The sequence below is a fragment of the Chenopodium album genome, chromosome 8, assembly GCF_948465745.1.
Source record: "Chenopodium album chromosome 8, dcCheAlbu1.1, whole genome shotgun sequence".
NCBI lineage: Eukaryota > Viridiplantae > Streptophyta > Magnoliopsida > Caryophyllales > Amaranthaceae > Chenopodium > Chenopodium album.
This window is the reverse complement of record NC_137841.1, coordinates 4,576,503-4,589,113: the sequence shown is the minus strand read 5'-3', so window position 1 is coordinate 4,589,113 and position 12,611 is coordinate 4,576,503. Positions and strand designations below refer to the sequence as shown.

At 31.2% G+C, this 12,611-nt stretch overlaps 2 pseudogenes across 1 annotated transcript; both read right to left on the bottom strand.

Moving 5' to 3' along the window:
* LOC145641639 (cytosolic sulfotransferase 15 pseudogene) lies at positions 1–3,329 on the bottom strand (annotated as a pseudogene). The gene is made up of 2 exons (XR_014115485.1): positions 945–3,329; positions 1–667 (listed from the first exon to the last, which is right to left on the bottom strand). The product of XR_014115485.1 is annotated as a cytosolic sulfotransferase 15 pseudogene (transcript).
* A 7,532-nt stretch (positions 3,330–10,861) lies between these two features.
* On the bottom strand, positions 10,862–12,176 carry LOC145555685 (cytosolic sulfotransferase 15 pseudogene; annotated as a pseudogene).
* Positions 12,177–12,611: the final 435 nt, after the last annotated feature.

Below are 12,611 nucleotides of genomic sequence, written 5' to 3'. Positions count from 1 at the left end.
TTGTTGTCTCATCAATATTTCTTTTATCATTCATTGCTTAAGTTGTCACAGCATAAGTTGTTACAATTATTGGGAGTCAACTCCTATTGAGCAGACTTTAGATTACAAAAGCACTACTAACACCAAATAACCTATGCTTACTTCAACTACTAACTAACATCAACACAACTTAAGCACAACTATCCTATGCTTACTTCAGCACAACTAAAATCATCCCTAACATCATCAAAGCACAACAGAACACAACACCCACAGCTACCCAATTAAACCAGTTCCTGTTCTGCTGCCCATGCTTGGAGTACCTCTTCCTGTCACCATCCAAAGCTTTGCACTTCAGCTTCAGGTTGTCAATCTCAGTGAGGAGGCACCTTCTCTGTCCTGTCAGATCTTCCACTTCTGTTTGCAATGAGGTTATCTCACCCTTCATAAGTTTTTTGTCAAGGATCAACTGGTTGATGACATCCCTTTGCCAATCAGTGCCATCTTCTTCATCCACCCACTGAAAGCTCTTGCAACCTCGAGTTTCAGTTTTGGGATCATAGAACTTGCAAGTGAGAAACTTCCTGCCTGGGTTCTCTCTGGTCCATGATGTTAGCCTAGCCATGGGTATGCCACAATCACACTTCTTGTATTTTGAGGGAGAACACCTCACCGAAGCCATAATTCACTGCAAAAACAAACAATTGGGGACAAATTACAACACTAAATACTATAATAACACACCAACAATTTCAATTTCATGATAGTCACAACCAACAAAAAACCCCCAAATTAACATTACACTCAAGAACCCTAATTTTCTATTCCACAAAATTAGTACAAATTACACCCACCTCAATTCAATTTCAACCAACACATCTGTTTTGTGTACAAATTACAGTACTAATTAAGCAAGTAATTGAAAATAACTTGCATGAATTGATGGATTAAACCAAATAACTTACCTTTACCCGCTTCGCAATCCTTCCCTTTTCAGCCCAAGAATCACCAATTACCCACACTAAATGAATTCGCATTTGCTTGTTTAATGAATTTTGTGTTTAAATTTGATGAATTTCTGTTTCAATTTGCTGCAATTAATGAAAGATGGTTTAGCAGAGCAAGCAAACCATGAAGAATCGTATTTAAGTAGGAGAAATAAGGAGGTAGCCGTTGGAGTGGACCCCACCTGACAGAAACAGTAACGGATTCACCCAAGTGGTAGTTATTTTGACAGTTAGATAGTTTGAGTGGTAGTAAAATAAAAAAAAAAATTAAAGAGGTACCAAATGTGAACCAAGGTGCTTTGCCTGGTACCAAATGTCAAATTTTCCTTATTATAAATTAGCTTTGACTTGTTTTGAATTTTTGATGATTTCTTTTTACTAATATATAACAAAACAACTGTTATTAACTTATAGGTTGTACAAACTATGATTAAACTCAATGTATAGTTTTAAATAAACCATTTTGATTATTAAATATATGGTCAAAATAATTTGTACAATATGTTAATAAAACAAAAAAAAAAAAAAAAAAAAAAAAAAAAAAAAAAAAAAAAAAAAAATACGAAGTTGAAATTGATATTTGATACGGAGTACAAGACAAGCCAAACTACATACAATAATTGTACAAGTAAAAATACGAAGGTGAACCCGTCTATCCAACATGTATAATGTGTACACACATTATTAAGTAATAAAACAATACTGAGTACAAGTTTATCTCTTGGATTGCAAACTAGTTATCAATAGAGATGTCAGAACGACCCTAATCCGACCCGATCCGATCCAAAGCTGATTCAAAAAATATATGAGATTTTGACTTATATGGACACAATAATTTATTAGTAGGTCTAAATTTTAAAATTTAATTTGACCCGACCGTACCGACATGACCTAATTATTCCCGATTTGATCATCCAAATTGACACCTTTACATATTATCGCCAAACAAACAAAACAACTTTAACAACAAAAACATAAAATACCAATAGGTTATTGGTGATTGAGATTACACTTGGTAGGGATGACCTGTGTTCGTTCCCCCGCAATAACAATTGGGAAGGGACTGGAACCTAACCACTCACAACTTATCCCTGAATCCGGATTACCCCAAAGGGGAAACCAGGTGAAACACCAAAAAAAAAAATAACATAAAATAAAAAATAATATATCAAAGGCAATAAATCAACCAAGTGATAGTGGCCGAAAACAAAACCATCAACCTTCTAAATTACCTTGGAGCTTCAAAAAAGAGTTGCTGGTACTTGGAAGAAAAACCAGAAGCCTTTAATTTTTCATAGAAGTTTTGATCAAAACTCTTAACTAATGAAGGGCTCAAATAATTAGTCCAATCTCCAACTTGCCCTTTTCTAAACAAATTTTTGTTTTCAAAATACCCAAAATAATTACCTTTCTTGTTCACTTCCATTTCCTTCAAACTTTCAAGGCTACAAAGTTTGATTATATCATCTATGATACCCTTGTTTTCTTCCTCTTCCGAAAACGGGTAACCCGCAAACTCCGCCATCTTTTTCACATGGGCTTTCGGATCCTCCTTTAGCCCTTCATATTCCAAGAACAACACCTTATTTGGATTTTGTACGCTCTCTTTTCAAAAACCAAGTACATGATCATCATAAGGACCAAATGGAAATTTCCCCTCACAAAACATACCAAAATGCTTCTCTATCATATTATGATCTAGCTCATAACCCTTACCCTTATAAAGGTCTATTTGAGAGTAAAAATGCCATGATGAAATAAAAGTGTCCAAAGGATTTCGACATACATAAATTATTCGAGATTTTGAGGATCTTATTGATTTTGTTATGTAGTGACAAATAAGGTATATGTGTCGCAAAGAGTCGAGGTGGGGATAATTTGGCTAAATTGGGTTGGGTTCCATCACTATTGTTATCATAAATTGTGTACTCGAAATGATGAACAAGTTTATGAGCATTTTCGGTATGAAGTGGGTGTTTAGTGAAATCGGAATAAATATTCCGATTCACAATAGTATAAAGGAGAGATTTTAACCAAGTGGTACCGGTTTTAGGTAGGCTAGCTAGAATGATATCGGTGTCGTATGCCTCAAATTGGGTTTGAAATAAGATAGTAGCTTTAAGTGCTCTAGATGGTAACCATAATTCCTGATATAGAATTAATGGGAATGCACCCATCCATGATTCCTTTGGGAGTGAGTTTCCAAGCTGTTTTACTTTATCTTCTAATTCTTCCATTTTGAGGGGTTTTGTGGTTTCTAAGGGCTCCATTGCATGCTTAGTGATAAGATCATGGTGTTATATAATGTATATCGTATACATATTCTAGATGATTTTTTTTTTTTTTTTTAATTTTTATTTTTTTTGAAAAAAGTCCTAAAGGACACTAGATGATTTTATATATGGTTGTCATTAAATTTTAAAAATGAACGGTTCAAATTTAATGAATTTCCCCGTCAAAAAAAAAAAATGAATTTCGAATTAATTTTAGATACTATCATATCATATAACTAATATATAAAGCTAAACTTTTAGCCAGGTCACGAGACATCGACACTTGGCGTTTTAACTTTTTACCAAGTGTCGCGCCACGTTGGATAGATTTAAATAGACGATTAAAAACTTAATTTAAATTCTATTTGGATATAATTTTAGGATAAAATTGTTAGTTTAGAGTTTTATTTTCAATAAAATACCAATATTTCAGAGGTACAAATTGAATTATAATTTTGTTAAAAATTTTTGCTAAAATATAAAAAATTGTCATAAAAGCACATCAATTCCTAACTAATTTTGTATCAATGATATGTTTAAAAATTTGACACATAGATTAAAATTTTATCTTCAATAAAAAACCCGGGCATCGCACGGGGCACAAAACTAGTTATTAATTAAAATTTATTTAATTATTATTCTTTAAATAAATTTATTCATATTTTTAGATTTATTAATAATTAAAACTAAATATCATAAACTAATTTGAAACAAATTTAAAAATTAGAAAAATTATTATTCGGATGAAAAATGAATTTTGAAAATAAGAAAAATGAAATTTATTTTATTTGAAAATTTAAAAATAGTTCATAATTTATTAAATCACAGTCATCGTCCAATTTAAACAATTCCAATAGAATTTTTTAGTCTTAAAAAATAAAATTGTCATTTTTAACCGTTTATCTCCTGATCACATGCATCTTTATCTTTCTCTTCAAATTTATTAGTCACAAAGAAATTTTTCAATAAATATATGACAAGACTTTTGTTTCATATAATATTAAACGGAGGTAGTATATCAAATTGATATGTAGAAAATAATAGGAACCGGGGGAAGTAATAGTAGAACTGGAAAACGGGTCGTTCAGGTTGGTTCAATTCGGGTCGGGTCGGGTCATTCGGGTTTTGGGTTAAAGTCGGGTCATCTTTTTGGGTCGGGTCAAGTTCAGGTCAGGTCAGTTCGGGTCGAGTCAGTTCGAGTTGAGTTACTTCGAGTCGTTTAGGACTGATTTTCGAGTCAATTTTGGGCCGGGTCAATTTCGATTCGGGTTAATTCGGGTCGGGCTAAGTTCGTGTTGGGTCACCAAAATAAATTCACTTACAAAAAAAATTGGAAAAATAAAGTAAAATCGTTAAAAAAAAATGAGTACCTATTACTTAATAATTCATATTTCCTCTGTCCCTTATTAATAATCCCTTATGGGTAATTTTTACGAAAATTTATAAACATAAATAAGAACTAGAAAAAATACATTAAAAAGGTAAATTTACATTGGGTATGCAAAAAAGTAGAGATTGAAAGTAATAAAAGTATATGGAAACGCAAAATTTACATGGAAAAAATAAACTGTACAAATATTGTTGTAAATTGGAGGGGATTTTGATAAAAAAAATAATATTAATTGTACTTGAAAAAAGCAAATAGGACTATTATTTTGAGACTTAAAATTGGTCATAAGGGACGGAGGGAGTAGGAAAGAAAGAAGCCTTAAGCTAAGTAATTTACCATTGTACCCTATTCAGATCACTTCAGGAATCGAGTCACTTCGGATTGTGTCACTTCGGGTCGATTCAGGTCAATCAATTCGGGTTAAAATCAGGTCAGGTCAAGTTCGAGTTTTGGGTCAATTTCAGGTCACGGTCATTTTGGCCATCGGGTCACATTCGCGTCAACTCCATTTTGGGTCGGGTTCGGGTTCAGGTCGAGTTAGTTCGGGTTCGGGTCAATGATTTTGGGTCAATTTTGAGTCACGGGTCGGGTCGTTTGGGTCGAGTCAGGATTACCAGGGCTAAGTAATAGAAGTCTTTTTTATCTCATAGTAATTGACACATTCAAATTTTGCACACATGTTGATACACTAATTTGATATTTTCTATACATGTGAATATTAATGAAAATTATATTAAAAAAAGTTATACTATGAAACTTTAATACTTCATCTGTTATACAAATATTGCAACAATAACTGTGTTAGGAAGTTTCACAAATATTGTAAAAATGTTTTTTTATTGTATTTCACATGTTTTTTCCGTTTTTCTTACACAATATCTCATAGGTCCCTACCTTTATTCCCCCCTCTCTCCTTTTTTTATAATACGTGTTCTATTTCATGTTGCAATATCTGTGGATTAGAGGAGGTATTTCATAACTTATCTAACATACTTTTTGATAAAATATGTTTTTTATTATGTTAAAAAAATATAGTAAAAATTAATACTTCATATATGACGAATAACGAATAATAATGTAACATATCAATTATTTTGGGATAGGAGTATGAAAGAACGAATTATTGTCATATAAAAGAAAAATAAAGATTAATGGAAAGATTTCTAAAAAAAAAAAGAAAAAAAAGGATTGATGGAAAGAAATTGCTTCAGAAGAAGCGGGGACCGATTTGCTTTGAACTTATGCGCGGTTGCTCACCATATTTTCCGTTGTCACTCTCAGATGACAAAGGATTTATCATAAATTCATGAAACAAAACAACTTAAAAAGTGAAAGTAAGGGATAAGTTTAATGTCGTTAGAGCTTTCTTTCCGATTTTAAAGCATTCTGAAATCGATTTTAATCACTCATCCTTGTGGCTTTCCATACACACATACAAAAAAAAAAAAAAAAAAAAAAAAAAAGTCACAACTTCAAAACGTGAGGAATGAAAAAGAGAAAAAAAAAATTCCTTTTTTATTTTTTTAAAGGCAATTTTCAAATTACATTTATTTAAAATTAGTATTTTGCAAATTGCAGCCATTTAAAAAAATTGCAAATTGCAGCCTAAAAGTTCTTATAAATTGTAAATTGCAGTACGATTTAACTTTTTCATCAGTTTACGTGTCGAAAAATATTCGGTTAAGGGTTTAGGACCCATTTTTTTAGTTCTTAAGGGACCGAATTGAGCTCAAAATCAGCAAAAAAAAAAAACAAAAAAAAAACATAAGTGCCTCATTTTTACAACAAAAAATAGTTGTCCACATAGCGATACATTTTTGATACGTAAAACGAGTCACTTACTTTTTTAAAAAAAAAAAAATTCAAACTCAATTCGGATTCTTAAAGACTAAAATGACCCCTAAAACTTTAATCAAAATCTTTTTGACACGTAAACTGATGAAAAAGTTGAAACGGGCTGCAATTTACAATTTATAAGAACTTTTGGGCTGCAATTTGCAATTTTTTTAAATGACTGCAATTTGTAAAATACAAGCTTTATATTGCTGCAACTGGCAAATTTTCCTTTTTTTTTTTTAAATTTTATCAGTATCAAAGTTGCTCTACAAAACAGGACCAGGGGGGTAATTATGTGAACCATATTTTACATTGCCAGTCTTAGTTGACAAGGGATTTATCATAAATAAAAAAAATAAAAAAAATAAAAAAAACTTCACTGTTCAAAATGTGGGAATTAGGCTCTGTTTATCGGTAGCGTTTTAGATAGCGATTAGCGTGTGGACCAAGTCAAAACACTAGTAGGAAAAAATAAGTGTGTTTGGTAAGGTACCTAGAGGTATCGTTTAAGTAGCTTTTATCAAATAATAATATTAGCATTTGAATGGTAGCTGGTAGCTTTAATTTTTACAAATTTTCTTTACATTTTGAATATTATTATGCTTGTACTTTTACTTTATATTAACATTTCAACCGCTATTTTTTGCCAAACGCTCATACTATTAACTGCTTCATTGAAAATTAACTTCTATCAACTTCTAATTAACAGCAATTCGCTACTCTAAAATCTAAACTCTGTTCGCTATTAATTGCAATGGTTCCACTTTAGTACCTAATATTAGGAAAGTGAGTTTAATGGAGTTAATTATTGTGTAGGTAGGATTTGTGGAGAGTTAGAAAAGAAATAGTGAGGAAATGGATTGTTCAAAACGGTAAAGGCTACACATACAATTGTTGTATGTGGTCCCTACATACAACCTCACTTTGTCATGTTTTTATTGGCTATAATAATGGGCCCATGTTCCATTAGAATTCAATTTATATTTTACTCCTAATTTTCTTCTCTTTTTTGATGATGTGTTAAATTTTTAGTGGTGTTGTATGTAGGGACAACATACAATAATTATATGTGTATCAGCTCTCTGTTAAATACTAGCCTTCCATTGATTGCTCCAGTCAAGGGGGCCATGCGGGTAATTATGTCAAGTTGTCAACCATATTGTTCATTATTATGTGAACCATAAATTCAACAACAAAGCAATTCACAGTTCAAAACGTGTTGAATTAGGTTTTTATTTTTATTTTTATTTTTATTTTTTTTTTGTTATTAGATAATAAGCATAAGTGTCAAATCGTTTACTGGCCTCAACCTAAGTATAAGTGTCAAATCGTGTACTTCTAATAAATCATTTATTATCCAACAATGGGGAAATTTGGTTTACTTTATTAAAAGGGGAAGGAAAATGGATCCTTTCAATTATCTCCTTACATTAGGTATCCAAACAAAAGATAATGCATCTTTTTTATTTCTCTTTAATTCATTCCCTACTTCTCTCTATTTTTTCGCTTCTCTCTATCCAAACATAGTGTAAGGCTTTTAACAATTACTTATAGAAAATTATTTTTAAAAAAATATGTAATCCCCCGTATTTTTAAATATTTTATAAATGAAAATTTATTTTATTTATAATATTTATTTGTTATTTTTCATAATTTAATTTCAAAAGTTTCAAATTATTAATCTGGGTCAAAACTTATTTGAACAAATTATTTTATGCACCTTATTCTACAATTTATGTCCAATCACACAAGCCTAACCCATTTGTTTACTTAATCGACCCATTATTTTTATGAGGCTCAATCTTCCTATTTACCCTACAATTCTCTCCTATAAATACCCCATGAATCCCCAAAAATTTTCCCACACAAAAAGGTTAGTCTTATTTTCTTTCTCCTTAGTTTTATTAATTTGTGTAATTATAATTATTGATTTATGGGTTTTGATTTTATTGTTTGAAATTAATTTAATTAGTATCAAATTGTATTTTGATGATTGAACTTTATAATTTCATATTTTATAAGTGTCATAATTTTCAGATTTTGTAAATTTTATAACCTAGGGTTTTAATTATTGAAAATCATGATTTTAGGGGGTTTATGAACAATTGATTTAGAGCTTTTATAGTAATGATGTTTTGAAATTTTGGTGATTATAACTAATGATTATTTTAACTTAATTCCAGATTATTTTGAACACTTAAATTCAGGTTTTAATTTTTAGATTTCCGTTCGTTAATATTAATCATGTTTTAATCCCGATCAGGTTCTGAACTCATCCGATTTTGATGAAAAAGTAGTGTTTTTCTCGTGGCCAAATTCAGCCTCTAAATATGATTTTCGGGCATTTTTTTATTTTAACAAAGTTTTTTTATACTTAAAATATTATCCTTGAGTTTGATTGATAAAATTAAGGATAAAATTAATTATGTTTAAAGTTAATTAAGCATAAATATATGTTTTTATTGAAGTTTTATGTGCTGGAAATAGTTTCTAAGTACTACTTTTGATGTTTTATAAAGAGGGTTTAATCACCCACTAAAAAGGGAGATTATTAGGGGTTTTTAAATAATTTTCAGATTTTTATTAAACTTTAAACTTGCTGTAATTTCATGTATAAGAGTGTATTTTAAGGTTTTTATGAAGAAAATTCAAAGAACTATATATAAGCCTTTAATTTTAACTAAAGGGAAGGTTTTAAAGTGTTGTTTGATTTGGATTTTGAAGGTTTTAAAGTAAGTTAGTATTGCTGTAAATTTGATTGATTGGGTATTGATTGAGATGTTATTGTTTGGTTTTAGAGAGGAGTTTATTGAAGGTGATTTCTAGATAGTAAAGTGGCATACCAATTCAATTCGTTTATTCAAGGTACGTACAAGTTACGAAACCTTGCTTGTAGGTGCATGTTTAAGGACGGATCGAGAACTTAGTATCATGTATAGGGTTGACTGGGTTAAATTGTTTGGTTATACATTGTGAATTTCAAATGATGTGCACTGTTTTATATTGCAAGTATTATTTGTGCTCTAATTATGCAAGGTGCGCTTAGAGGCAAATGTATGCAATTGGTGTAAAGATTAATTTATTACTCATTCATGATTATGCAAACAAGATGAGTAAAGGAAGAATTCAAGTCTTATAAGACGAGGTTAAGGTTTTGGGGTGCCTTATGCACTCAAGGTGTTTATACACCGAGGTAGTAAAGGAATAAATAATAAGTGTTGTTTGTCACTAATAAATCAAGAATTCAAATTGGAAACTTGTCTTGTTTGATTGAATTGTGTTTAGAATGTTTGTATTGTTATGCATATGAGTCATCAGCAAGTCTAAACCTGTAAATCACGTAAAGTGCAAAATGGATGAGCAATAAAACTCTAGATTGGTGCACTTCTGGAGTAATGACAATCAGGGGTTGGGGTACACGGGGTATTAGCCGTATACTTTTATTGAGGCCATCTGATCTACGAGTCTCCTATTTCAAATATTTTTTAAAACTAGGAGTTAGGTGAGATCTCATACTAACTACGGTCACGGAGTCGCGCCCGTGGTCGTTGGATGTTTATTGATGTTTCCGAAAGGAGGCATGGGGTTTTTCTTTTATTGATGTTCTAAATGGGACATGGGTTGGACAACCTTGTCTATTGCTAAATCCAATGAAATAAATAAATAAGTTAGTTAATATTAACTAGTGAAGTCTTAATTAATTTGATGGTTGAGTCATGTGCTGAGTCTATAATTTAATGATGCTTATGCTTGATTATTAGTAGCATGTTAGGTATTTCTTAATTTATTTCGCAGCTTGTATGTACTCAGCTTTGTTGATTGCGGCTTTTGTGTGTCTTTCTTTGGTCATGGTCTTCGCCTTTCAATGACCCTGTGACGATCCAATTTTTACACTTGTAATATTGGGGAGCAGATTAACCACATGTTCTTACACATGCAGCATTCGCATCAGGGTTGTGGGATTTTAAGTGGAGAGTTGGTTATTATTCGCAGTTTATTTCTTTTCATAAGTTTGAATTTATTTAAACTCTGGTTTTATTTATTTACTACTTTTGTTGGGTTTTGAATAAGGGCCTTAATGGTTCCAAGTTGTATGATTTAATTTGGTTTTGGTTATTGGTTTTGAAACTTATTTATAACTAAATTAGTTTTTCCGCTGCTATTTTCTAATAAAGCCTTAACGTTTGAACACGTGGCGGTAGCACGCCAGTAATTCTCTTGAATATTGTTTAGAGTCCTCACAGATTTAAAGAGAGAATTATTGGAGTGTTACAATGACATATTTATATTGTATATCAATAGTACAGTTGTGGAGATTCTTCAGATCATAGGGAATAACATACATAGTTTTGTGTAATTATCAAAATACAAATAGCTCAAACAAGAACAAGAACAATATTATTTCAAATTCAAACTGATGATTCGACTCAATGTATAAGCTAAACTAAATATAATAATAATCATAAAAACAATAAGCTAAGCTCCCCTTCCAACAAATGGTAAATATTGGACGGGTCACACACTAGTTGACATCATAATACATAAAACATAAATAAAATAACACTGCACCAATCTTAACGTGGAAGTTTTTATTTATTTATTTTTTCTTTTTTGAGGAAATCTTACCGTGGAGCTTAAAAAGAGAGTTGATAATATTTAGAAGAAAAATTAGTGTCCTTAAACTTTTCATGGAAGTTTTGATCAAACCTATTTGTCATTGAAGGAGTCAAATAATTAGTCCAATCTCCAACTTCCCCTTTCCTAAACAAAGCTTTGTTCTCAAAAATTCCATAAGCATTACCACTATCATTCACTTTCATTTCCTTCAAATTTTTAAAGCTACAAAGCTTGATAATACCATCTATGATACCTTTGTTTTCCTCTTCTTCCGAAAACGGGTAACCCACAAACTCCGCAAGCTTTTTCAAATGAGTTTTCGGATCCTCCTTTAGCCCTTCATATTCCAAGAACAACACCTTATTCGGGTTTTGTATGCTTTCCTTCCAATACCCAAGTACATGATCTTCATAAGGACCATAAGGAAATTTCCCTTCACAAAACTTACCAAAATATTCCTCGGACTTACTATGATCTAGCTCCGTGCTCATGTTATGGCTAAGCCGATGATAAAAATGCCATGACGAAATAAAAGTGTCAAAAGGATTTCTAGTCACATAAATAATTCGAGTTTTAGAAGTTTTTACTGATTTTGGTAGTGATAAATAAGGTATATGGGTGGCTAAGAGTCGAGGCGAGGGTAATTTGGTCAGATCAGGTAGGGTTCCATTAGTGTTATTTTCAGGTGGGAACTCCATATGAACAACAAGTTCATGAGAATTTTGAGTATGAAGTGGGTGTTTGTTAAAATCGGAAAAGATATTCCGATTTACAATAGCAAAAAGGAGGGATCGCAACCAAGTAGAGCCGGTTTTTGGAAGGCTAGCTAGAAGGATATCTGTGTCGTGTGACTCAAATTGGGTTTGAAATAAGATAGTAGATTTAAAAATATTAGGGGAACACCAATAACCCTCGTATAGACTTATGGGAAAAGCATCCATCCATAATTCCTTTGGGAGTGAAATTTCAAGATGTTTTACATAATCATCTAATTCCTCTAGTTTAGGGTATTTTGTGGTTGTTTCTAAGGGCTCCATTTGCTAGGGATCGATTATGTTGGATGGAAACAAGGTCTTACTACCTATTGCTTATATAATGTATAGAGGAAATTACTTGTTAAATATTTTATTCCATTGAATAATGATTAAACTAAACAAATTTAAGTCAAATATTGGTAAGTAGATTCTCATAAATGTCATAATATTTAAAGCATTTAATGACATACGTACTTACTGAGTAAGTGAGTAACATACATGCAATTCATGCTGGTATGAATAAAACAAACAAAAAATCAAGTATTGGTGAGCGAATCCCCAAATTAATGCAATAAATATAGTAACATGTTGCTGCTGCTCACGAAACGAAAAGTATATTAAACATTATCCATGTCGATGGTTATTTGATTGATAAATTGAATTAAGAGATTGCAAAATCCAAAGGTTAATCAAAGAAATATAAAAGAAGTATGGGTCATGTTTAAAGAAAATATGGAAGTTGAAAATGATCAAT